Here is a 23,062-nt window from a genome sequence, read left to right as displayed (position 1 = left end):
AGGCCACTGGCATCTAGAAATTGCCCACAGAGCTCTCCACCATCCATCTGCCTTGAATGTCCTGCCAAGTTTAGGGGGACGTCTAGTGGGTAACCCATGCCACCAGGGTCCTTCCTGGGCCTGAAAATCAGGTTAGTTGTATTGGGGTCTGTATGAACTTGGGGAGTTGTTGGTCCATTTTTTTTTTTTTAAGACTTAATTTTAAACTCTATTTTGGCCTGTGGGGAGGGGTCTAGGAGTGGAAGATTTTGTCAGGAGGCTTCTCTAGCTTGTCCTTGACATGAGCTTTCTCAAGGTAAAGGAGGAGGAGACTGAGGGTAGGGGATGAAGGTCACCACCAGAGCCCTCCCAGTGACCTGCATCCCGGGCAACCTGGGCTTTTGACAAGGAGTCAAGGAGCCTGAGCCTATGTGGAGAGGAGGAGGCCACTTGGCAGACTGTTCTAGAAGACCTTGAGATTTTACCCTTTCACCCTCCACCACAGGGGGCAATTTCAGCCCCTTACCAGCCCTGCTTCCTCAGACCGGTTTCTTCAGCTCTCCCCTTGCACACAAGTATGGAAGGAAGCCCTGCCTACTGCCTAACTGCACATCCCACAGGACCACACTAACTGGGTCATTCTCCCAGACTGGGCTTCTCTCCTCTAGTCAGCCTTGATTCTTTAATAAGAGACGGATACCAACTGGGCAGAACGGCTCCCACAGTTACCTGGAGGGGAAGTGGCAGCAGCCCTGCCCGGGGAGGGTCTGTTCCTCCCGCCCCCAAGAGTAGCTGCCCCAGGGGCCTGAGCCTGGCCCAGCACAGTGACAGCAGAGGTCACTACTTTCCCTCCATCTCCCTGGGGTAGACCTCAGTGGACACAGGAATCATGAAATGCAAGGCTATTCGTGTTCTTTGTGTGGGTTTTCCTTGTTTTTAACTTAAAAACTCCCTGTCTATGGTTTCTCTGGTCTCCACCCACCTGGCCCATTTTGGGGTGGTCCCTTACTGCACAGAAACTACTCTACCACAGGCCCTGCCCTGCCAGTGGGGGAGCAGGCAACACTGGAGAGCCTTCCGTCCTCCTTGTTACTCTGTCCTGTCTTTATTTCCCCAACAGCTAGAATAAAACTGCTCACAGCCCCTGCTGCCGAAGAACGAACTCTCAGACATTTCCGGTTCAGGCCTGAGCAGTGGCCTCTCCCTCCAGCCCCTGCCTCTGGCTGCCTCCAGAAGATCAGAGCCTGAGGCTGCCTTGCCCCCCTAGCCATCTGCTGGAGAACATTTGAGCCCAGTAGGTTTGTTACCTGTTAATCGGTCCTTGATACGGAAAGTCCTTCAAAGAAAGAGGGTGTTGGGGGGGGGGGTGGCCGGAGTTCCTCTGGGTGGGGGGGAATCTCTAAGGACCATGTGGTTAAGAATAGCCCTGGTCAGGTCACAGCAGGGCCAGGCAGGAGAGTGCTGGTGGCCTGGGAAGGGAGAAAATGAAGACTAAGTCCTGAGTCACAACTTAACACCAACTTAGAAGACCGCTTCCAGAAGGGCAACGGTGAGGCACAACTGAGGTGAAAAGCTATAAAAGAAGAAAATAATTGATGACAGGAATGGTCTTGTTACTGCCAAAGGAGCTCCCAGCAGGATGTGATGCCTTACTCAGAGACCCCACCCCATAAAAGGCCACTCAGACTTCTGAATAGATCTCCAGAAAGTCCGGAGATACAGGGCTGGCCACGGCATGGAGACACACCCAGCGAGTCTCCATGAGAAATGGCGCTGGCCTCTGCCATTTCTCACCACCATCCTGCTACTCCAAGTGTGGTCTGAGCAACACTGGGGGCTTGCTATGAATGCAGGATCCGCATCCTAACACTTCACGAAGATTTGTGTACATCAACATCTCAGAGGCATTGTTCCTCTGAATAAGCACGAGAAATAAAAGTTTTTGGCTAAAAAAAAAAAAAGCACCCAGAGTTGTCTAAAATAGAAATGCAAAGACTCTAGATAGTTTTTAATACCAAAAAAAAAACCCAAGAAACAACAACAACAACAAAAAAACCTTCACTGGAAGGTAGGTTTTGTGTTTTTTTTTGTTTTTGTTTTGTTTTGTTTTGTTTTGTTTTATTTGACAGAGATCAGAAGTAGGCAGAGAGGCAGGCAGAGAGAGAGAAAGAGGGGGAAGCAGGCTCCCTGCTGTGCAGAAAGCACAATATGGGGCTCAATCCCAGGACCCTGGGATCGTGACCTGAGCCGAAGGCAGAGGCTTTAACCCACTGAGCCACCCAGGCACCCCTGGAAGGTAGTTTTGACATCAGATTATATAGCCCCCGCCGCTAACAATTTCGGGATGCACACGGCCAGAAAGTTTTAAACCAGACAGACCTACAGCTCACATATTGTAAATCTGAGCTGGCCCACGGTACCTGGCCTCATCCAGGGTTGACTAGGGACACTGTTCAGAAGAGGCCTGCGTCCCAGGTATCGGAGAATTGCAACAGTAGGGGGTCAGGGCTGTACACTTATGACCTTGGAAACCTCACAGATGAGCAAACCTCCCATTTTGTGTTTCTACTGGGGTCCACCTACCATTTTTAAATAGGTCTTACCTTGGGCTCTGTGAGTGACAACAGGGACCCCAAGGGCCTGTCCCTGAGGGAGGGGCTCCCAGAGCTTGAGGAGGGACCACTTGGGGTGGGTAGAAGGCACCTTTCCCAGGTACCATGATGCTGATCTCCAGAGGGAGCTCTAAAGGCAGAGAAGCTCGAAAGGGAAGTGCCAGGGCAGGCCAGATTCTCCAGATGGTCCTGGTGAGGAGGAGTCCAAGGCAGCTGGCTGGTAATTGGTGCTCTTGAGTCAGCCTGGCACGCGGATGACAAAGCAGGCCAAGTTTGAGCCATCTTTTGGTCCTGGAAGTGAAGACCAAAGAGATTGGCAGGTTGGAATCAGGGACACCTTCCCAGGGCAGCTGGACAGCTTGGTGAGAAGCCAGAGACATGACCTGTGATAGGCAGATAAGCCCTTGGATGTTGCTGGCTGGAGAGGTAGAGTGGGGATGATGTCACACGTGCCAAGTAGATATCACACGCCACACCTGTGGCAAGGCACGCCAAGCCCATGTTCTTATGCAACCCCTAAACCATCAAATTACGGATTATGCTCTCATTTCACAGCAGAAGAAACAGGCTCTGAAAAGGTACTTTCCCAAGAGCTCATAGTTACGAAGTAGAAAAGGCAGGATTCAAATCCAGGTCTGATTCCAAAGCCCAGCCAGGCCTCTTGCCTCACTCTGGGTCACCACAGAGAAGCTAAGAAGCTAGGAACATGGAAGGCCAGAGCTAGGCTGACCTCAGCTGTCCCCCTTGACTTGCTGGCCTGGATGGCCCCTCAGGTTCGCTGGGGCCCTCTCCCCACCCACACAGCGGCCACCGGCCTTTTCCAGGTAGGAGGAAGAAGGGACCTGGAGCTGTAAGTTTCAGAGCTTTATCCTCTGGGATACGGGCAACCATCACAGCAGTTGTAAGACACACCTCCAGGCCCTGGGAGAACATCAGCTTTTTGGACAGCATGCTCCTGCCACAGGTGAGCTAAAGGGTTTTGCAACTAAGTGGAAGTTCACGTGAGAAACACGCCAGCGTTGGTGGCCATCAATATCGACCCATCAGCCTCTCATTGCTCACATATGGGTTTTCCACTGTGTTAAGAGGATCACAAATTCCCTGTTATTCACGACTTGGCATGTTCCCTGGCTGCTGGCCCTCCATCAATATGCGACCAGCAGGTGCACCTGGGTGGCTCAGTGGATTGGAGCCTCTGCCTTCAGCTCGGGTCATGATCCCAGGGTCCTGGGATTGAGTCCCGCATCGGGCTCTCTGCTCAGCAGGGAGCCTGCTTCCTCCTCTCTCTCTGCCTGCCTCTCTGTCTACCTGTGATCTCTGTCAAATAAATAAATACAAATCTTTAAATATGCAACCAGCAAACACGCACTTTCCACTACGATGAGGCCAAGTATACGTCCGACAGGCAGTCGGCTGGCAGGAAGGGCCAGATTGCAGAGGAGTCCAGAGAAGGGCTTAGGGAATAGGAGCTGCTTGAGACTTCACGCCTCAGCCCCCTAATGTCACTTGCAGAACACAGGGCTTGTCAGGTGGGCCCAGAGGCACTTTCACGGTCATTAACTACTACTCTCGCCCTCTAAACTCAGGAGGACAGGAACAGTCTGCACCCCCATATCCGCAAGCACTCAGCAGCATACGGAGTGCACAGAATTCAGATAAATGTGGGTCAAGTCTAATTAGCCATCATCACAGAGCAAACACCCCATCAGGTGAACAATCTATCAGGTCTCCACTCAGATCTTGCTCAGCTCTGACCCCATGGACCGCACCACCCCAGCTCCCTTACCCTCCAGCTGCCGCTTCGGCTCTGCCAAGGGTGAATAAGAGCAGGAGGACAAAGATGTCCAGCTCTATGGTGCCACAGCTCAACCCCCGCCCCCCCACCCAAGGGACCCTGAGGGCTCTTGGCCTCCTTGGTCCCTTAACCTGTCCACACCTCCAAAAATTATTTCCTTGCCGAACTCAGCTTTAATTGCCCCCCCATTGCAAGTGTGACCCCCAGCCGGCTCCCCCACCTGGCAGATGGGAACACGGAGTTTCATCAAGCGTGAGCAAGTGGGAAAACAAGCATTCTAGATTTCCAAATCATTCTGGAAACAGTGGAAATTGTCCCTTAAAACCATCAAGAATGAGTGAGAACAGTCAAGAGGATCACACACCATTAAAAAAAAAAAAAAAAAAAAGTGAATCTGACCCTAAAAACAGCCCTCCTCCCCACCACATGGGCATTCCTTTGGAACGGTAAAGTTCTTGGTCATTCCCCACTGAGGGGTTTTGAACAATCTTTTTTTTTTTTTAAGATTTTATTTATTTATTTGACAGAGATCTCAAGTAGGCAGAGAGGCAGGCAGAGAGAGAGGAGAAAGCAGGCTCTCCACGGAGCAGAGAGCCTGATTCGGGGCTCGATCCCAGGATCCTGGAATCATGACCTGAGCTGAAGGCGCCCGGTTTTGAACAATCTTAAAAGTTGACCAAAAAAAAAAAATTCCAGTGGGTCCTCGAGAGAGCCTGATGGCATCTGCCAGAACGACTCTCTCTAAATCAATTTTTTTTTTTTTTAAATCCTGTGTTCCAGGCCTTCCAGTCCCTAGTCCTATGAGGGTGCCCTGGGGTGAGCTGGGGAGCACTCTGTCCACCTCCCAAACGTTATCCTCGGGCCTGATGGGACAATGCTACTGTTCATGCCACAAGGGACTCCAGCCCAGGCAGGACACCCTAAGTTTTTAGAGTACAACTCCAGGAGCCCCAAGGGGCCAGGCAGTTGGTGAGAAGTTGTGGCCCCGAGCCCTAGGACAGCTGCAGTGATGAGCAGCGGGGGCCACATGGCTAACAATGAAGCAGCAGCCCCCATGCTCTCACGGAGTGCCTGAGGGAGTGCCTTAGCCATCTCACTCTGGAGGGGAGACACAGACCACAGCCCTCTGGGGATGGTCTGGGCCCAGGGCCCAGCCTGGGCACCTGTTCACCCACCCAAGGTCAGCGGCTAAGCCCCCTTCTCCTGCCAGCCAGACCAGATGGGTCCTCTGCTGGGACCGGAGGCTCCCTCTGCCTCCACACACTCAGATACACGCACATAGACAGACACATGGACAAAGTCACACTCACAGATAAGGTTATACACACACACACACACACACACACACACAAGCAGCATTTGTTGTCATTTTCTCATGACCCAGAAATCCTCCACTGGCACATGGTGATGTGAGGCAGGTGCCAGCGTCAGGGGAGTGGGTGCGGGGGTGGGGGCACTGAGTCTGCCATCCTGTCTGCCCCACCTGGGTCACAGGGCACAGTCACACCTGCTGTCGGCCAGGAGCGAGCCCTGAGGGTTCCACCTTTCCAGGGGGAGGCAGTGGTATTGCATTTACTCACAGTACCCATCCCCCCAGGAACTCTCACCCCCCGGGAGGCGACACTCCCTCCCATCCCTGTGGCTGGGTCCACAGGGCTGCAGCTTGGAGACCCGATGATGGCCGCAGGGAGGAGGCAGCTCCTGCACCTGCGGGCCTGTGAATGGCCCTGGAGGCCTCCCTGCTGCCTTTAGTCCAAAGGACCCCCAAGTGCTGAATGCAGGATCCAGGGGAAACCATGAGGCCCTCCTGTCGGCTTCCCCCACACCCTCCCCACCACAAGAGGGGAGTACCATGGCTCCAGCCGAACTCACCTGGACCCGGGTCCTCACAGGGGTCACCCTGCCAGGCGGCTTCTCTCCCCCTACCTCCTCCCTCCCAGAGGTTTCCCAGGTGCAGGACCAGGAAGCTTCGAGCAGCCAGCATGGGCCAGGCTGCCTGGCCTGCTAGCCTGGGCCCTTACTGAGCCCTGGCAACAACCCCCACTCTGGGGAAGGGTGTTGTGACAAACGGCCTAGAGAGTGGGGACCTCCGCCACCCAGCCCCCCAGCTGCATTAGCACAGAGCCTCACAAGTCACAGGGTGCATGCGCCGCCAGCCCTCAGCCCCCGTGTCTACAGGAGAGCCCAGGTGCAAACACTGTGGGGCCGCTCACCACTCACCTGAAGAACCCCGGCCCCACCTAGGGAACTGCTCGGCAGCCAGTGCTCCCGGCGGGAGGAGGGGCTGGGTTCTCAGCCTTCTCTCTCTCCCCTACTCCTCCCTCTCTGCACCCCCCCACTGCCCAGCAGACCACCCCAGGACACACCGAATGTCGCAGGTGAACCCCAGCGCAGCCCCAGCTCCCCAAACCTGCAACAACAGACACTCAGTTTCTCACAGTTCTGGAGGCTGGAAGCCCCAGGTGGAGGTGTCGGCAGGCTTGGCTTCCCCTGGGGTCTCTCCTGCTGCCTCTTCCGTTCCTCTGCGCCTGCGCATCCCTGACCTCTCTCTGTGGGTGTGAACCCCCTCTTGTAAGGACAGCAGATGGATGCATTCTCTCCCACATGAGCCTCGTTGACCCTCCCTGCCTCTTTAAAGGCCCCATCTCCAAACAGGGTTGCTTTCCGACCCTGAGGGTTAGGGCTTCCACACGGGACGTTAGGGGGCACACAGTCCAGCCCATAACCCTCAGAGTGGACATGACATGCCCCCAAGGCAAGGTGGTTCACACATCCACTCGGTTTCCACACACACGTCAGACCCAAATCCAAACAGGCTCTGTGGAGGGTAGGCTTCCTGCCCTCTACCCAGCACTGCTGCCAGCAACCAGGTGGGTCTCCTGAGGTCCTAGATTATTCTGTGTTCCTTCTCCCCCAGCCCACCTCCAGCCCCTAATCTCCTGCTCTCGGGAAGGGTTTGCTTTCTGGGCAGCCCATATACTGAAAAGAGGGGCAGGGCAGAAACAGAAGGAGGGAGGGAAGGCAGGCAGGCTTGCTTTCCTCTTCCCTTTGTCACAACCCCTCCAGGCTGTCCCACCCCCTGCAGTCAACCCATAGCCTGCATTTCCTCCTTCCTGTCTAGCTGCACCTCTGCTTCACATCTGGGATCTCCTGCCCCATCCGAGCCTCAAAACTGGTCCTTGGCTGCCTGCCGCCCGTCCTTCTGCGCCAGCAAAGGGCCTCCTGCTTCCAGACCTGTCACAGGGTCCCCCTCTTCCTTTCCAGGCTTCCTCAGCACTTAGCGCACACACACCCCCTCACAGCCCCTGAACACAGAGAACCTCCCTCAGCACATCGAGCATCCCACAGTGTCAATTTCACCGAGACCTCTGGCCATCCCAAGTTTGGGAAGTCCCCTTAATTCCCAATCGCCCTTCGGCGGTAGGGATTTTCTGGAGCTGTCTGGTCACTGGAGTCCCTGAGGTCTCACTTTTGAGACCGCTTTTTCACTCTGCAGGATTCCCAGTGCCCACGTGCCACAGCAATTTCGTCTCCCCGTGTGATCTAAAAACCATCCCGAAAGAGACAGCGCAAGCTTTTTATTTTTTGCAGAATAATCAAAATGACTCTCAGGAAGTCTCCACTCCAGTTCTAAATCAAAGCATGAGTCCCAGCTGCTGAGAACTGAATAGGAATCAGGCACGAATGGAGAGGCAGAGGAGGAGGAAAACTGGGTATTTATTATGCAGACTTTCCCAAACTGAAACCGTTCTCTCAATTCCAATTAAGACAAGATCTAGACTTTTGCTGAGCCCAGTTACTCTTAAGGACACATTTTCTGCAGGAAAACTAAAGATCTGATGCGTGCTGGTCCAAGTATGGTGTTCTAGTAGGACCAGATGGCTCAGAATCACCCGGCATGCCTTTTAGAAATGAAAAAGCCTGGGAATTCTAGACACTCCAAGACTGAGACGCAGGAATCCATAGTTGCGATGAGTTCCCCAGCCATTTTTTTTACATTCAGAAGTTTGAGAGTTGCAGCTGTGAGTGTGCGGGGTCGTCGCAAGGAACAGGTGAGGCCAGGCTAATGCTGGCAGGGCTGCTCAAGAGGCAACACGCATGGGAGCTTGCAAAAAAGCAGATGCTGAGTCACTACATCTAGGAGGGCACTTGAGATTCTAGGGAGCCTGTGTTGCTGGACCACCAGTTACATTCCTCGTGTTCTTAGTAGCAAGGCTCTGGGAAGCATGTTTCCCTCTTGTTGTGCGTGAGCACACGCGTGCATATATTACAGTATCGGCACAGCCCTCTCACATGGCTTCTCTCCCCTAGTGAAATATAATGAGCCTATTGTTTTGGTAAAGATTCTAAACCTTATTTACACAACCACCGCCCTCACAAGCTGTACCTTGGGTTGCAACATCCAAGAGTGGTTCAAAGAAAGGCTCTGATGGTAGAGGGGTGAGTTCACACGGCAGATGCTCTCTGTCCCTCCCCAGCGAGTGAGCCTGCCAGTGCAGGGACCTTCCCAAGCTTTAGACCTCAGCTGTGAAATGGGGTTGGCACCGCCTTTTTCCCTCTGGAGGTGGTGAGGGGCCCGGCAGACAATGAACGGTAAAGTCTATAGGTGGAGCCAGACCCACAGTTGCTCTCACTCATGGTCCGGTAGCAGTAGCTCCCGGGAGAAGGCACGTGGGGGATGCCTCCTCCGGTCTGGCAGTGAGGGCCAAGTCACATGCAGGATGAGAAATCAGTCTCCAGGGGCGGCTGGGTGGCTCAGTGGGTTAAGTCTCTGCCTTCGGCTCAGGTCATGATCCCAGGGTCCTGGGATTGAGTCCCGCATCGGGCTCTCTGCTCAGCAGGTAGCCTGCCTCCCCCACCCCGCCCCGCCTGCCTCTCTGCCTACTTGTGATTTCTGTCTGTCAAATAAATAAACAAAATATTTTAAAAAAAGAAAGAAAGAAAAAGAAATCGTTCTTCTGAAGATACCCCTTCACTTCCACTTTGACCTGAAACACTATCGTTCACTGAGCCATCAACTATACCAGTCGCTTTGGGCAGCAAATGCCTTCTGGCATTTTCAAGAATTAAAATCCAGGTTTGTCTTAGTCTGCTTCGGCTGCTATAACAAAAACACTGCAGACTGGACGGCTTAAACAACAGATGTTGCTTTCTCAGTTCGGGAGGCAGGGAAGTCCCAGATCAAGGCACGTGCAGAGCTGGTGACTGGTGAGGGCCCTCTTTTCTGGTGTGCAGATGGCTGTCTTCTCATGGTACCTTCACATGGCAGAGGGCAAAGAGAGGGGCAAGTTCTCTTGTGGGTTTTTGTTTTTGTTTTTTTGAAAGAGAGACAGAGACTGTGCAGGTGAGGGGACAGTGGGAAAGGACAAAGGAAGAGGGAGAACCTCAAGCAGGCTCCACTCTCAGTGCTCAGCGTAGAGCCGACAGAGGACTCGATCTCATGACACTGAGACCATGACCTGAGCTGAAATCAAGAGTTGGATGCTTAATTGACCGAACCATCCAGGCGCCTCTATTGTGTTCCTTCTTATAAGGACACTAATCCCCTCATGGGGGCTCCACATTCATGACCCAGTTAGCCTCAAAGGCTCCAACTCCAACATTGTATTATTGATTTAGGGTTTCCATATATGAATTTGGGGGGGGGGGGACACAGCAATCTTGTCCATAGTAAGCCTTAAAGAGAGAAAATGAGTAATTTCAGAAGGCTTTTTCCAATGATGCTCTGAGGTCTATTAGTGTCCTTGGAGCAATTGTGTAGCATTTGTCTTGACTTGCTCCTGGCCTCCCTTCTGCCTCCATTCTGACTGGCTGCCCTTGCTGTGGAGGTGACAAGTCCCCACAGAGAAACCCCTGCATGGAAGATACCTATTCTTCACCTGTCTCTTACCCCTTCCCCAACCCAGGACAGGGATAACTGTCTATCACTGCTCTGCTCATTCCTGGCATGGGTTCCAAACAGACATTCCCCCAAAATGGCGACAAGAATCAATCCACACATTCTTTTGGCCAGGCACTGTGCTAGGTGCTGGGGCACAATAGTGAGGTGTAGTTACTACAGACATGGTGACTATCTTGGTGAAGCTCATAGGCTATAGAGAAGACAGACAGTCAATGGCTGTATAACTTTGACAAGTCCTACAGTGGAGGGGTTCATGATGTGTTAATGGGAATCTAGTTGAGGGCTTTGACTTAGTCAAGGAAATTAGAGAAGAAGAAGCAATGCTTGATCCGAGAGAGGAAAAATGAATAGCAGTAAAATGAGCAAGAAGAGAGGAAGAGATTTTCTAAGAGGAGAGCACATGCAAAGCCCCAACATCAGGAGGGAGTGTGATGTGTGGTTCTGGATGAGACCAGAGAGATAGATAGGGTCAGTGTATTAGTCAGGGTTCTCCAGAGGAACAGAACCAAGAGGAAGGAAAGAAGGGAGGATGGATGGATGGACGGATGGATGGATGGATGGATGAATGGATAGATGAATGGATAGATGGATGAATGGATAGGCTTATATGACTGCGGAGGCTGAGATGTCCCCAGATCTGCAGTCAACAAGCTGGAAACCCAGGAGAGTTAATGGTGTGTTTCTAGTCCAAGCCCAAAAACCTGAGAGCTAGGAGAGACAAAGGTGTAAACTCTAGTCTGAAAGCCACCAGGCTCAAGATCCAAGAAGAATGGATCTTTCCATTTGAGTCTGTAACAGCTCAGACTACCAGGCAGGAGGATTTCCCTCTTACTCAACCTTTTTGTTCAATTCAGCTCTTCAATTGATTGGATGAGATCCAGCATCATTAGAAAGGGGAATCTGCCTTAGTCTACCAATTCAAATGAAACACCCTCACAAACACACCTAGAGCAACATTTGGTCAAATGTCTGGGCATCTTATGGCCCAGTCAAATTGACACAGCAAATGAACCTTCAAAACCCGACTATGAAGGGCCTTGTTGACCATGAGAAACTTATCTTTATCCTCTGGACAATAGAACATCTTTAACTCATTTAAATAGGATGATGACATAAGCGGATTTGAGATTTGGAAACTGAATTCAGGCAGGAATCTCAGGAGAAGGTCAACAAGAAATAAGCACTGGCAAGGGCAGACCAGTCAGGAGGTTTCTGCAGTGATCAGGACATGGGGAGTCAGCTTGGGGAGTGGGTGGTGATGGAGACAGAGAGAAGTGGTAGACCCCAGAGATATTTAGGACCTGGCAATGGATATGGGAGGAGAGGAAGAAGAAGAGGTCATGCTCAAACCCAAGTTTCTAGCCTACAAGGAGGGCAATGTCTACACTAAGGTAAGAAACACCCAAAGAGGTCAGAGTGGGAGGGAAGAGGGTGAGTTCAGACTTCCATCTTGTGACAGAAACCCTTCAGTAGGATGGAGTTTTCACCAAAATGTGAGACTATGTTTCTTTTTGGAACCAGGGGTAGCCAAGTATATTGGTTTTCTGTGGCTGCTGTAACAAAGTACCACAAAGTGAATGACTTGACAGACATTTATTCTCTCATAGTTCTGGAGGCTGGAAGTCCAAATTGGAGGTGGCAGCTGGGTTAGGTCTTTCCAGAGGCTCTGAGAGAAAATCTGTTCCACAGCTTTCTCTCAGCTTCTGATGGTTGCAGGCAATCTTTGATGTGGCTTGATTTATAGGTGGATCATTCCAATCTCTGTCCCTGTCTTCAGGAACATTCTCTCCTGTGTCTCACACACTTCACTGGGTCACCTTCCTTCTGTATATATCTGCATGCCCAACTTTCTACCATCTTGTAAGGGTCATGTGATTAGGACCCATCCTAAGTCAGTGTGATCTCATTGTAACTGGATTACATCTACAAAGACTCTATTTCCAAATAAGATCACATTCACAGGTAGTTCTCATTAGGATTTGAACATACCCATTTGGGGGATGGTAGGCAACAATCCAACCCATAATACCACATGACTGATTTTGTCTGTTTGTTTTGTCAATGGAACACAAGTTGAAGCAATATCATTTCCCAGGCCAAAGCTTTCAAATCTCAGATGTAGCTTTTATACTCTCCTTTTCCCTCCTGAAGGAACTTAGGACACGCCACCCCAATATGGGCCACTTTGGCGTACTGGTTATTTTGAGCTGAAGGTACTAGAAGAACAGCAAATGCAGTGGGAGTCTTTCTCTGCATTCTCCTTACCTGCCTTAGGTCGGATCCTCCGAAAGGAGCTAGAGGCTGGTTGCCATAGACTACCCTCCTGGGGAGTTTCATCAATGAGGAAGATTGACTCTCACCGCAGGAGAGGAGACTGGAAGCCAGTGCCACAGCCCGACAAATTTGTCACACACTGTCTGTCCCTCCTCGTCCTTCCTAAAAATCATTTCCTCTTTCCTGGGTTATCTTTACCTCCCCTCCCCTTCCCCTATCAGACAGTATATAAGCTCTCAATTCTCACCATCTTGGGCGGCAGGAGAGGGGGGTATTCACTTTGTTTTTTCCTGTGATGCCCCCAGGCATGTAATAGTAAAAAACGAATGCATTTGTATCCTTTTCTCCTATTAATCTGCCTGTTGTCATTTTGTCTCCTAGACAAAATTAAATCTAGGAGGGCAGAGGGAAAGCATTTCGTCCCTCCCCTACCTTAGCCGCTTGGTAAAGGCAGAGGACTCTGAGGCTGCAGCAGGTGGCGGAGCCAGCCGATGGGAGGAACCGGGACCTTTGATTCATCGTGTGGGAGAGACAAGCGGCAGACCAGGAACTCTGCTCTGGACCCACATATCGGAGAAAAGTAAGCTTTTACGATGCTGAACCCCTGAGATTCGGGGGTTTGTCTGTCCCAGTGCTAACTTCACGTCTACGGAAATCTTGGCTCACAAAGGCTTGGAGAAAGGCAGTGGAGATGCCAGGTAGACGTGGAGCTCCAGAGGTGGGTGGGGCTGGAGATGGTAGTGGGGGCAACGGGAAGGCCTGGGATGGCCACGGGAGCAGGCCTAGAGGGTGGAGGGACGCCCCAGGCCCAGGCTTTGTGGGACCATCATGTTTAATACCTGGGTAGACTAGAATGAGTCTGCCAAGAAAAGAAAGAGTGGTGAGAGAGAGGGAGCTGACTCCCGGGGCGCGTAGTCTCATGGGCTCCGAGGAGCAGGAGACCCAGGCCCTGAGAGGCCGTGTGTGATGAGGCTTGCAAAATACCAACCAGTTAGAGGACACCACAGTTGCTGAGGATGGGCACTGCTGTAGAAGGTGCCTGAGGTCAGGAGGGAGGGAGGAGGTGCGAGAAGAAGACGAGAAGATGGCAAGTAGAGAAAATTCTTGAAAGGTTGAGTCATGGAAGGAAGGAGCAAGAGCTGAAGCTCGAGACTGAGAACCAAAACCTTCTAGCCCACAATCAGCCCGGAGGCAGAGAAGGGAAACCGCCACTGACTGCCCAGTTAGCCGGTGGCTATTCTACTCTCTCCATTAGCCTTTCTTGACTCTTTTGGGATTGTCCTCCCAAGCAAATACTGTGATTGTTCACTACAGAAACTTCCCCAAAGACCCTTCAACTCTTCAGAGAAAAGCACTTACTGCTTGTGCCTGAAGATGCTGTGAATACCTCCCCTGCTGTCCCTGTGGTATCGTGCTTGTGACCCAGTCCGAGATTCCCACACGCAAAGACTCACCTCAAAGCAAATTTCCAATTCCTGATGCATCCCAAGCTTGTCTTCCTTGCTCTGAAAACCACTCTTTGCTGTGCTCCCAACGGCCGGCGGCATCAAGAGGCAGTAGCTCTGGCTTGTCGGAGGCCATGTTGGTGGTTCTGGGGAGGCAGCTCTGGTCGACGGGATGAAAAAAGAAGTCAAGTTCAGCGTTTTCTTGTTTCTGTTTTGTTGTTGTTAAGGAAGACATGAGGGTGTTTAAAGCCAGTTGAAAGAGAGGAGTCAAATAACCAAGAGAGAGATGTGGTCAGGTTCCTGAGGCGGCAGGAGGAGCTAGAATCAAAGTGAGCAGAGAAGGAGGGATGAATGTTAGCTGGAGAGGAGGCAGCCCTCAGCTGTAGAAGGAGGGGAGAGAGCTGCGAGCTGGTTTCTGTGGATGAGATGGGAAGGGGAAGTTCTCATCTGACAGCTTCTATTTCCCCTTCAGTAAGAGCTACGGCCCCTCTACCTAGGAGAGGGGAGGCCAGACAAGGGGGAAAGGGTTTGGAGGGCGTGAAAGCATTTGAACCATCGTGGAGATCCAGGAAAGTGAACCAACCCGAGAAAGGACCAGTTGCTTGAGTACAGAGTACCATTTGAGACTGGTGCTTATGGGCATCTGGAGAGTGTAATGTGTCCTGTCCTGACACTGAAGACCCCTGAATGGGGACTTCCAGGGTGCCTGTGTGTTCCACGTGCACCTGGATATGCAAGTACTAAGAGATGTCAAAGTCACTTTCCGTTATGGCCACATTCCATTTTTTCCCATCTCCTGCCACATAAAGCCAACCACTGTGGAGAGCCATCATGGATAAGGATAATAATAATAGTAATAGTTACTGCTTATCATGTGCTCTGTACTGTGCTGAGCACCCTGTGTACATACATACATATACATGGTATGTGTACTTAGACATATGTACATAAACATATGGTAAATATAAATATATATGTGTATATATATATATATATATACCTTTTCCCCATTTAATTATTAAAACAAACCTATGAAGGATTATTGTCTATTTTATTTTATTTTTTAAAAAATATTTTATTTTTTAAAATATATTATTCATTTATTTGAAAGGGAGAGTGTGAGCATGAGCAGGAGGAACAGAGGGAGAGGCGGAAGCAGGCTCCCCGCTGAGCAGAGAGCCCGATGTGGGGCTCGATCCCAAGACCCTGGGATCATGACCTGAGCCAAAGGCAGAGATTTAACCAACTGAGCCACACAGGCGCCCCATTGTCCATTTTAAAGACAGGAGGACAGGGATTCAAGGCGTTCCCCAGCTCCTGCCCAGGATCATGTCCGCACGCTCTGCAGACCTCAACGCCGGCGGCAATCGACTTGCCTGACCAGGGGTTCTGGGGAAGATCATGGAGGAAAGGCACATAGGGGATTCCTGATAATGGAGAATCCGCTTTGCCACAGGATAAAAATAAATTCCATGCCTAGGACAGGGTGGAATTTCCTGTCTGGTGCCCCGTCTGTGGGCAAAGTTGATCAAAGACAACCTGAGAGCCCCCAGGGGGAATCACACACAATAACGGGCTGACAGTCCTTCCCCTTCCCTGCCACTTCCCGTTCTCCCTCCCCAATTCCCCTGCCCCCTTGGGTACCCACAAGGCAACCTCCCCACCTCAGCCAGAAGACTCTGGCTCAGCCAGAAGACTATCACTCTTAATTCTGGGGTCGAGAGTTGGAGCTCCACAGTGGGTGTAGAGAGGCAACCTCCCCACCTCAAGCGCCACCAGAAGACTATCACTCTTAATTCTGGGGTTGAGAGTTTGAGCTCCACAGTGGGTGTAGAGAGGCAACCTCCCCACCTCAAGCGCCACCAGTGTCCTGTCCACTGGCCCCCGGGTGCTGTCCCTAACTTGCCAAAGGACCAGAACAGTGCTAAGTTCTCAAAAAAGGGAGAGAAAAAGACCCCCGTCCCTATCAGTTTCATCTTTGATCCCACTGCTGATGGCCCCCAGAGTCTGCTGAAAAATACTTCCTTTGACTTATGTCTGGAGCAGCCCTCACCTCTCGGGCTTGAAAAACAGGAGACCCTGAGGGGTGTGTGTGTGTGTGTGTGTGTGTGTGAACAAGCATGCGTGTGTGTGTGTGTGAGCATGTGTACAGTGGGGGTGGGCAGCAGTGCTGGGGTGGGGGGCTTAGCAAGATTCTACATTTCCTTCCTCATCCTCTTTACCTCACCCACCTGTGCAAACAGTCGGCCTGCAGACTTCAGTCTCCACTGGACTGGTCTGGCCCCTTAGGACTGGTCTGATCACAACTTGCCTCAAGCCAGGGGCCTCTGCTCTTTCTTTTTTTTTAAGGATTTATTTATTTATTTATTTATTTGACAGACAGAGATCACAAGTAGGCAGAGAGGCAGGCAGAGAGAGAGGGGGAAGCAGGCTCCTTCCCAAGCAGAGAGCCTGATGCGGGGCTCAATCCCAGGACTCTGAGATCATGACCTAAGCCGAAGGCAGAGGCTTTAACCCACTGAGCCACCCAGGAGCCCCAGGGGGGGGCCTCTGCTCTTAAAGCAGTACTTATCTTTTAAGCTTTTGACCTAAAACTGAGTGGGGCACCTTGGGGCCACTCCAGGAATATGGACCTTGTCCTCTGGGTCTTGGTGAGACAAACCTGAGGCCCATAGTGCCCTCAGTGCACCTCGGCTTCCCCATCCCACTGGAGTGGGAGCAAACCTGCAGCTCAGAGTGCATAGGGAGACCGGCTGGACTCGCGAGGTGGAAAGGAAAATGCAGGGTGGGTGTCCTCATGGCCCCTATTCAGGAGCTTGGTCAGGAGGAGGGATTTGTTTTGTTTTGTGGGGAGATCTGATGAGGACAGGGACACCCATACCCCAAGGTCACGGTCATACAGCCCAGCTCTTACAGGGGGGCATCGGAGGAGGAAATGGGTATTAAAGAAAGTATAGATCCCTGATGGGATGTTTTCAGAGGTCTAAAAACAAAACGTTTGGTGTTGATGGGATCCTGGCTGGCTCAGCCAGAAGACTATCACTCTTAATTCTGGGGTCGAGAGTTTGAGCTCCACAGTGGGTGTAGAGATTACTTAAATGAATAAATGATAAAAACGTAAAGAAATGGCATATTCCTGGTGGGCTGCTTTTCAGATGTCTAACAACAGAAGCCTTGCTTTTGACAAGAAAGAGCCGAGAGACACAAACGAACAGATTTATGACCCCACTTCCATGAGGTACCGAGCATGGGCGAATTCATGCAACAGGAAATAGAACCGAGGTCCCCAAGGGGCTTGGAGAAAGAAGGAATAGGGAGTTACTGTCTAACAGGTATGGAATTTCCGTCTGGGGTGATGAAAAGTTCCAGAAATGGCAGTGATCATCGTACAACACTGTGAATCCCCGAATCAGACACTGAAAATAGTCAAAAGGGTACATTTTATGTTGGACATATTTTACCACAATTTTTTTAAAAGAGCTTATTTATTCATTTGACAGAGAAGAGAGAGATCACAAGTAGGCAGAGAGGCAGGCAGAGATAGAGGCGGGGGGAGCAGGCTCCCTACTGAGCAGAGAGCCCGATGCGGGGCTCCATCCCAGGACCCTGAGATCATGACCTGAGCCGAAGGCTGAGGCCCAACCCACTGAGCCACCCAGGCGCCCACCACATTTTTAAAGATACGAAAATAAAGAAATGGCTGAGGAGGCAAGAGATGCTGTGTGGGAGAACAGTAGGCCCAGGGCAGGGTGGGGCCCAGACCAGGGAGCAGAATATTCCAGAAGGGACTCCAGCGTGCAGTGTGTTCTGCCCCGACATTTCAAAGTTCTTCAGCCTGCTATTCACAGATCGGTCCCCCTGCCTTTACTCGAAGTGGTGTGGAACACAGGACTTGGTTTTCCCCATTGTCCCCCAATGGGCACAGACTGAAGCCACCCCAGCTCCGCCAGTCCCTCCCTGCCCCCGAGGCTCTGTCTTCCCCAGCCTCTGGGTTGTTGCCTGGTGACTGCAGGACACACACAGTCAGCAGCAGCCCCCTCCCCCCTCCCCTCCCGGGGTATGGCAGTCTAAGAGAGAGAGAGCTGTCCCCTCTCTAATGCCAGGGGAACGGTACAATAGGGCTCAGGGCAGTGGCTCTTTCCAAACATCCTTCTGCTCTGCCTCTCTTACCTTTTCCTTCTCCGCTGTACCCGTCGTCATCCATGGTGACCACAATATCGCTGCAAATCAAACCCCCAATCGCGGCAGTATCAACTAACAGACATTCACAATTTCTCGTGCCCCTCGGGGTCAGTTGGACAGTTCTGCTTGCCTAAGCCAGGCTCAGCGGATCTCCACCGGGCTCCTTTAGGGTGTCCGTGATCAGCTGAGGGCCGACGGCTGGTCTGGGATGGCCCCGGTGGGGAGGACTTAGCCCTGCTCCACGCGGTCTCTCATCTTCCAGAAGATGGAAGCATCAGCTTCTGAACTCCGCAGCCAAGGAAAGGGCCTGGTGGAGAAGAGGGCTCAGAGAAGAGTCTGAGAGAGCGAGTAGAAGAGCGTCAGTCTTCTTAAGGCCTTAGCTCAAAACTGTTGGTGTCACTTCCACTGCCTTTAAAAGCCAAACAAGTCACAGGGCTGCCTCAGGGGCAGGCAGTGGTGAAGCGGTTCCATCGCATGGCAAACGGGCATGAGGAACCGTGAACACTGGTGCCATCTTTGCCACGGATTCCCTACTCTTCTCATGGGAAGACCCTTTTCACTCACCAAGACCCTTGGGCAGAACGTATAGCACCAAACTCTTCCTATATTCTGACTTAGCTGCTAAGCTGGCTGAGCCTGGAAGGCTTACTGTGCCAGACCTTGAACGGAGGCAACCCAGGAACGCATGTACTAATGAGGTTCTCAAGACCCAAAGACAGCCAAGAGAATAAGATGGGAACCTCTTGAACAGAATGTGTGTAAACCGGAGACTTGGTCTTAGGGAAAAGTAAACTCTGGTTGTCAGAAGGTAAGTGGAGCCTCACACACGGGCTAGAACAAGATTTTTTCTAGGAAATCGTAATACTGATAATGGCCTCCCTTCCCTGGGCATCCAACGTGCACTAGGCATTGTGCTAAATGCTACACATTTAACTGTGCTTTGCTTTTTGAAATAGCCCTGGTATTATACCCTCCATTTTTATTGTCACACAAATGGAGACTCAGAGTCCAAGACTACAGAGTTGGCAAGTGTAGAGGATTTAAAGTCCATTCAGGCCCACATATCCAGAACACCTTCTGTGGGCAGACTCTGTAGGAGGCGCTGAGGAAACAGTGATAAGCAGACATGGACCTGTCTTCTAGGAGCTTACAACCTAGAGGGCAGGGCAGAGAACAGAGAAGTCATTTTTATGCTGTGAGGCAACTGTGTGTATGAAGAGATGAGAGAAGAGGCCTTTACTCACTCCTGTATGTCTCACGCCCCAGTATCACCACATGCCTTTCCCGCACCACCCCACGGCTCCTTGGAGACTCTTTACACTAGGGTCACCTTTGGCAGCTAGTCACAGAGACTAGAATGAACAAGGGAGGACTTAAGTATTTTCTCCCACCTGACATAGCTGGAGGTGGGCAGCCCATGGGTGCCATGTTGGCTTCACTGTCTTGTCAGAAACCCAGCTCCTTCCGGCATCAGCTCCACTGTCCTTAAAACACAGCTTCCAACCTGAAGGTTGGAGGGACCCAAGATACATGCTAGAACCCCAGCTATCATGACCTCAGTCTAAGAAAAAAGCTGGAAGAAGGCAGGAAGTCCATCTCTCTGAGCTCTTTGAAGGAACTGTCCCCAAGGGTCGCCCACCAAATTCTGCTTACATCTTGTAGGCCTGAACCCAAATAAGCAGCATGGGCTACACGGGGGGTAGGGGGTGGTGGTGGTGGTGGGAGTGGGGGGATGTGGTGGTGGTGGGGGGAGGGTATGCATCTGTTAGCTGTATACACAGCCTCTCAAGTAAACTGCTCACTGTTACTGCTGTTCCCAAGTGTCACGGGATGAACTGTGGCCCCCACATAAAGGCACGTTGGAGTCCTCACCCCTGGAACCTCAGAATGTGATCGTCTTTGGAGATAGGGTCTCTGCAGAGCTAATCAAGTTACAGTGAGGTAGTTAGGGTGGGTCCTAATCCAGCCTGTCTGGTGTTCTTATAAACAAAGGGGATTGGGACGCAGGCACATGCACAGCAGGGAGACCATGTGAGGAGACACGGGGACAAGAGGCCCAGAACGGATCGCTGCCTCTCAGCCTTCAGAAGGAACCAAGCCCACCAAAACCTCCATCTCTGACTCCCAGCCTCCCGCACCGTGGAGCAAGACATTTCCGTTGTTTGAGCCACGCGGTCTGTGGTCTTGTTACTGCAGACCCAGCAAACAAATACACTGAGAAGAAGAGATGTAGGCTGGGGAAGCAATTAGCCATCTCCACACGGCCTGCGGGAGCAGCAGCTGAGAGCTCCAGTGCTCCACGGGGGGGGGTGGGGGGGTGGACCGCGGTGAGCTTGAGCAGGGGTGACAGACAGGGGTAGGGGTGCTGCAGAGGTGGGAACCATCCCCAGCACAGGCTGACGGCTTTCCTAGCCCCTCCGTCCCCCAGGTCTGTTGCCCTCATCTGCGGTGAGGTTCCAAACGGGCCTCCATGGGGCCTCCATCAAGGCTGTGGCCAGGAACCTGGAGAGGGCCGCTCCCCGTGATGCTCTCCATTCTCTGCCTCCCAATCCATATCCTCACGTCATGTGCACATGAATGGGCTGTGCTGGAGAACAAACTCCCCCAACCGCCATGTTTGTTTTTTCCTTTTGCCCAGGACAGAATGTTTGACTTAGAGGAGACATGATAAACCGTTGACAGAAACACAAACAGAAAGCACACGTTTGACTCAGTTGTACCATGAAGACCCCATGAGAGGAGTGGCTGGGAGCCCAAAGCTTCAAGGGCTGCCACCTGAGAGTGGTGACCAGTCCTCCTCTCCCCTGTCCAACGTCAGCGCACGCAGGAGACCCGGCCCCTGTATTCCCCAAAGCGCAGCCAACTCCGGCCTGTCTTGTGATAACAGACTTGACCGAAGGCCTGGGGATCAAATGAGGCATCGCTGAGAAATAAACTGAAACTGGAGCCCCCAGGGCTCTGGAAGAGTGTCGACCACGCCCCCTCCTGCTGCCTCTCTCCTGAGCCCCCTCACCTGCCTCCAGGTGCTGGTGCAGGTCCTATCCCTACACCCTAAGTTTTTCCACCGCCCGTGTTCAGGACTCCCGCCCCGGGCAGAGATGTGCTGTTAAGGAAAGCAGCCTTCGAAAGAATTTTATGAACTACTTAAAAACCTGAGTCTAACGGGGCGCCTGGGTGGCTCAGTGGGTTGGGCCTCTGCCTTCGGCTCAGGTCATGATCCCAGGGTCCTGGGATCAAGCCCCACATTGGGCTCTCTGCCCAGCGGGGAGCCTGCTTCCCCCATTCTCTCTGCCTGCCTCTCTGCCTACTTGTGATCTCTCTGTCCAATAAATAAATAAAATCTTTAAAAAAAAAAACCCTGAGTTTAACACAAAAGGCCATGTGCCGCATGATCTCTGTTCATATGAGATCTCTGGAACCCACAAATCTATAGACATAGAAAGTACATTGCCCAGGAGCTGGGGAGGGAGGAATGAACGGCCATGAGTGCAGGGTTTCTTTCTGGGGTGATGAAAATGTTCTCAAATTAGATTGTGGTGATGGTTGAGGAGTCCCATGAACATACTAAAACCCACTGAATTGTACACTTTAAAAGGATACATTGTAGGGCATGTGAATTACATCTCAGTAAAGCTACATTTTTAAAATACAGCTCTGTCTGGGGTGGGGGGTCTTCTTGGAGACTCAGGGCCTCTGTGAGAACAGGAAACGGATATAGGGACCCTTGAAGAACATGTGTTTGAACTGTCAGGTCCACTTACACACGGATTTTTTAAAAAAATATATACCTAAAGTACTATCAATGCATATTCTCTTCCTTTTGATCTTAATAGAATTTTCTTTTCTCTAGTTTAAATGATAAGAATACAGTCTATAATGCATTTACAAAATATGTATAATCAACTATTTAGGTTATCAGTAAGGCTCTGGTCAACAGTAGGCTATTAGAAATTAAGTTTTCGGGAAGTCAGAAGTCCGTGAATTTTCAGCTGTGCAGGGGTCAGCACCCTTCTCCTCTGCCTTGTACCAGGGTCACTGTATTTGCTTTCTGCCTCTGATCACACAGAAAGTCCCATGGAGCTGCTCCTGCCAGAACAAGGGCAAATTGGCTTTGGGGATAACCTTGAACCGAGGTGGGAGGCAGGATCCGCCCACAGCCTCACCTATGTGAGGAGCCAGACCCCCCCCCCCCACTTCAGCAATGGAGCACCTAGAAGCACCTGCAACCAAGACCAGCCCCCACACATTCAACGCGGGTGTGAAGAATGAAGGAGTGAGGACAAAGTGAAAGAATGATTGACGTCACTTGCCACGGCACAGACAGAGCCTGGACAAGCCCTGGGATTCTCCCTCTGACTTAGCGCCCTCGTCCCGAAGCACCTGGTAACTTCCAGGGGCCTCACAGACGCCTGGGAACCAGGCCTGGATTAAGTCCCGGGCCTTCCTAGGCTCCACTGCTCTCTCAGAGGCTCCCTCGGAATGATGGTGTGAAGACAAATAGGCACAAGCGCCTGGCCTTGCCAGCCCTGCGGGCCCTTTCACACCGCAGGCAGGAAATAAATGACTCAAATGTTCCTTTTGGCTCAGGCAGTTGTTGAAATGGGATTCCACACTCAGCTGCCAAGGGCAGGGAGCTTGGGGAGTGAAGGGGGCGCGGTTCCTTCAGACCCCTCCCCAGTGGATCCTGGAGGGAACCACACAAAGCTTTATACACCAGTTTGTTTTACTTAGGGCAGGCCACCAAAAGTCAGCTCCCTGCCGGAGCAAAGAACCTCCGTTTCACCAGGAGCTCAGGGTGTCTGCTGCCTCTGAAAGGTTCCAGAACAGAGGGAGCCTTGTGCGAGCTCCGGAATGGGCTCTGCCTTCCTGATGG

At 51.7% G+C, this 23,062-nt stretch overlaps 2 long non-coding RNA genes across 2 annotated transcripts; one reads left to right on the top strand and one right to left on the bottom strand.

Moving 5' to 3' along the window:
• Positions 1–1,233: 1,233 nt before the first annotated feature.
• On the bottom strand, positions 1,234–14,381 carry LOC131810856 (uncharacterized). Its single transcript, XR_009345743.1, has 3 exons — positions 14,017–14,381; positions 2,583–2,882; positions 1,234–1,448 (listed from the first exon to the last, which is right to left on the bottom strand). It is a non-coding gene; the product is annotated as an uncharacterized LOC131810856 (long non-coding RNA).
• Positions 12,783–22,763, top strand: LOC131810857 (uncharacterized). The gene is made up of 3 exons (XR_009345744.1): positions 12,783–13,142; positions 17,163–17,339; positions 22,256–22,763. It is a non-coding gene; the product is annotated as an uncharacterized LOC131810857 (long non-coding RNA).
• Positions 22,764–23,062: the final 299 nt, after the last annotated feature.

This window comes from Mustela lutreola, chromosome 11, assembly GCF_030435805.1.
Source record: "Mustela lutreola isolate mMusLut2 chromosome 11, mMusLut2.pri, whole genome shotgun sequence".
Classification (NCBI taxonomy): Eukaryota; Metazoa; Chordata; class Mammalia; order Carnivora; family Mustelidae; genus Mustela; species Mustela lutreola.
The sequence above is the reverse complement of the archived record's forward strand: the minus strand, read 5'-3'. Positions and strand labels throughout refer to the sequence as shown.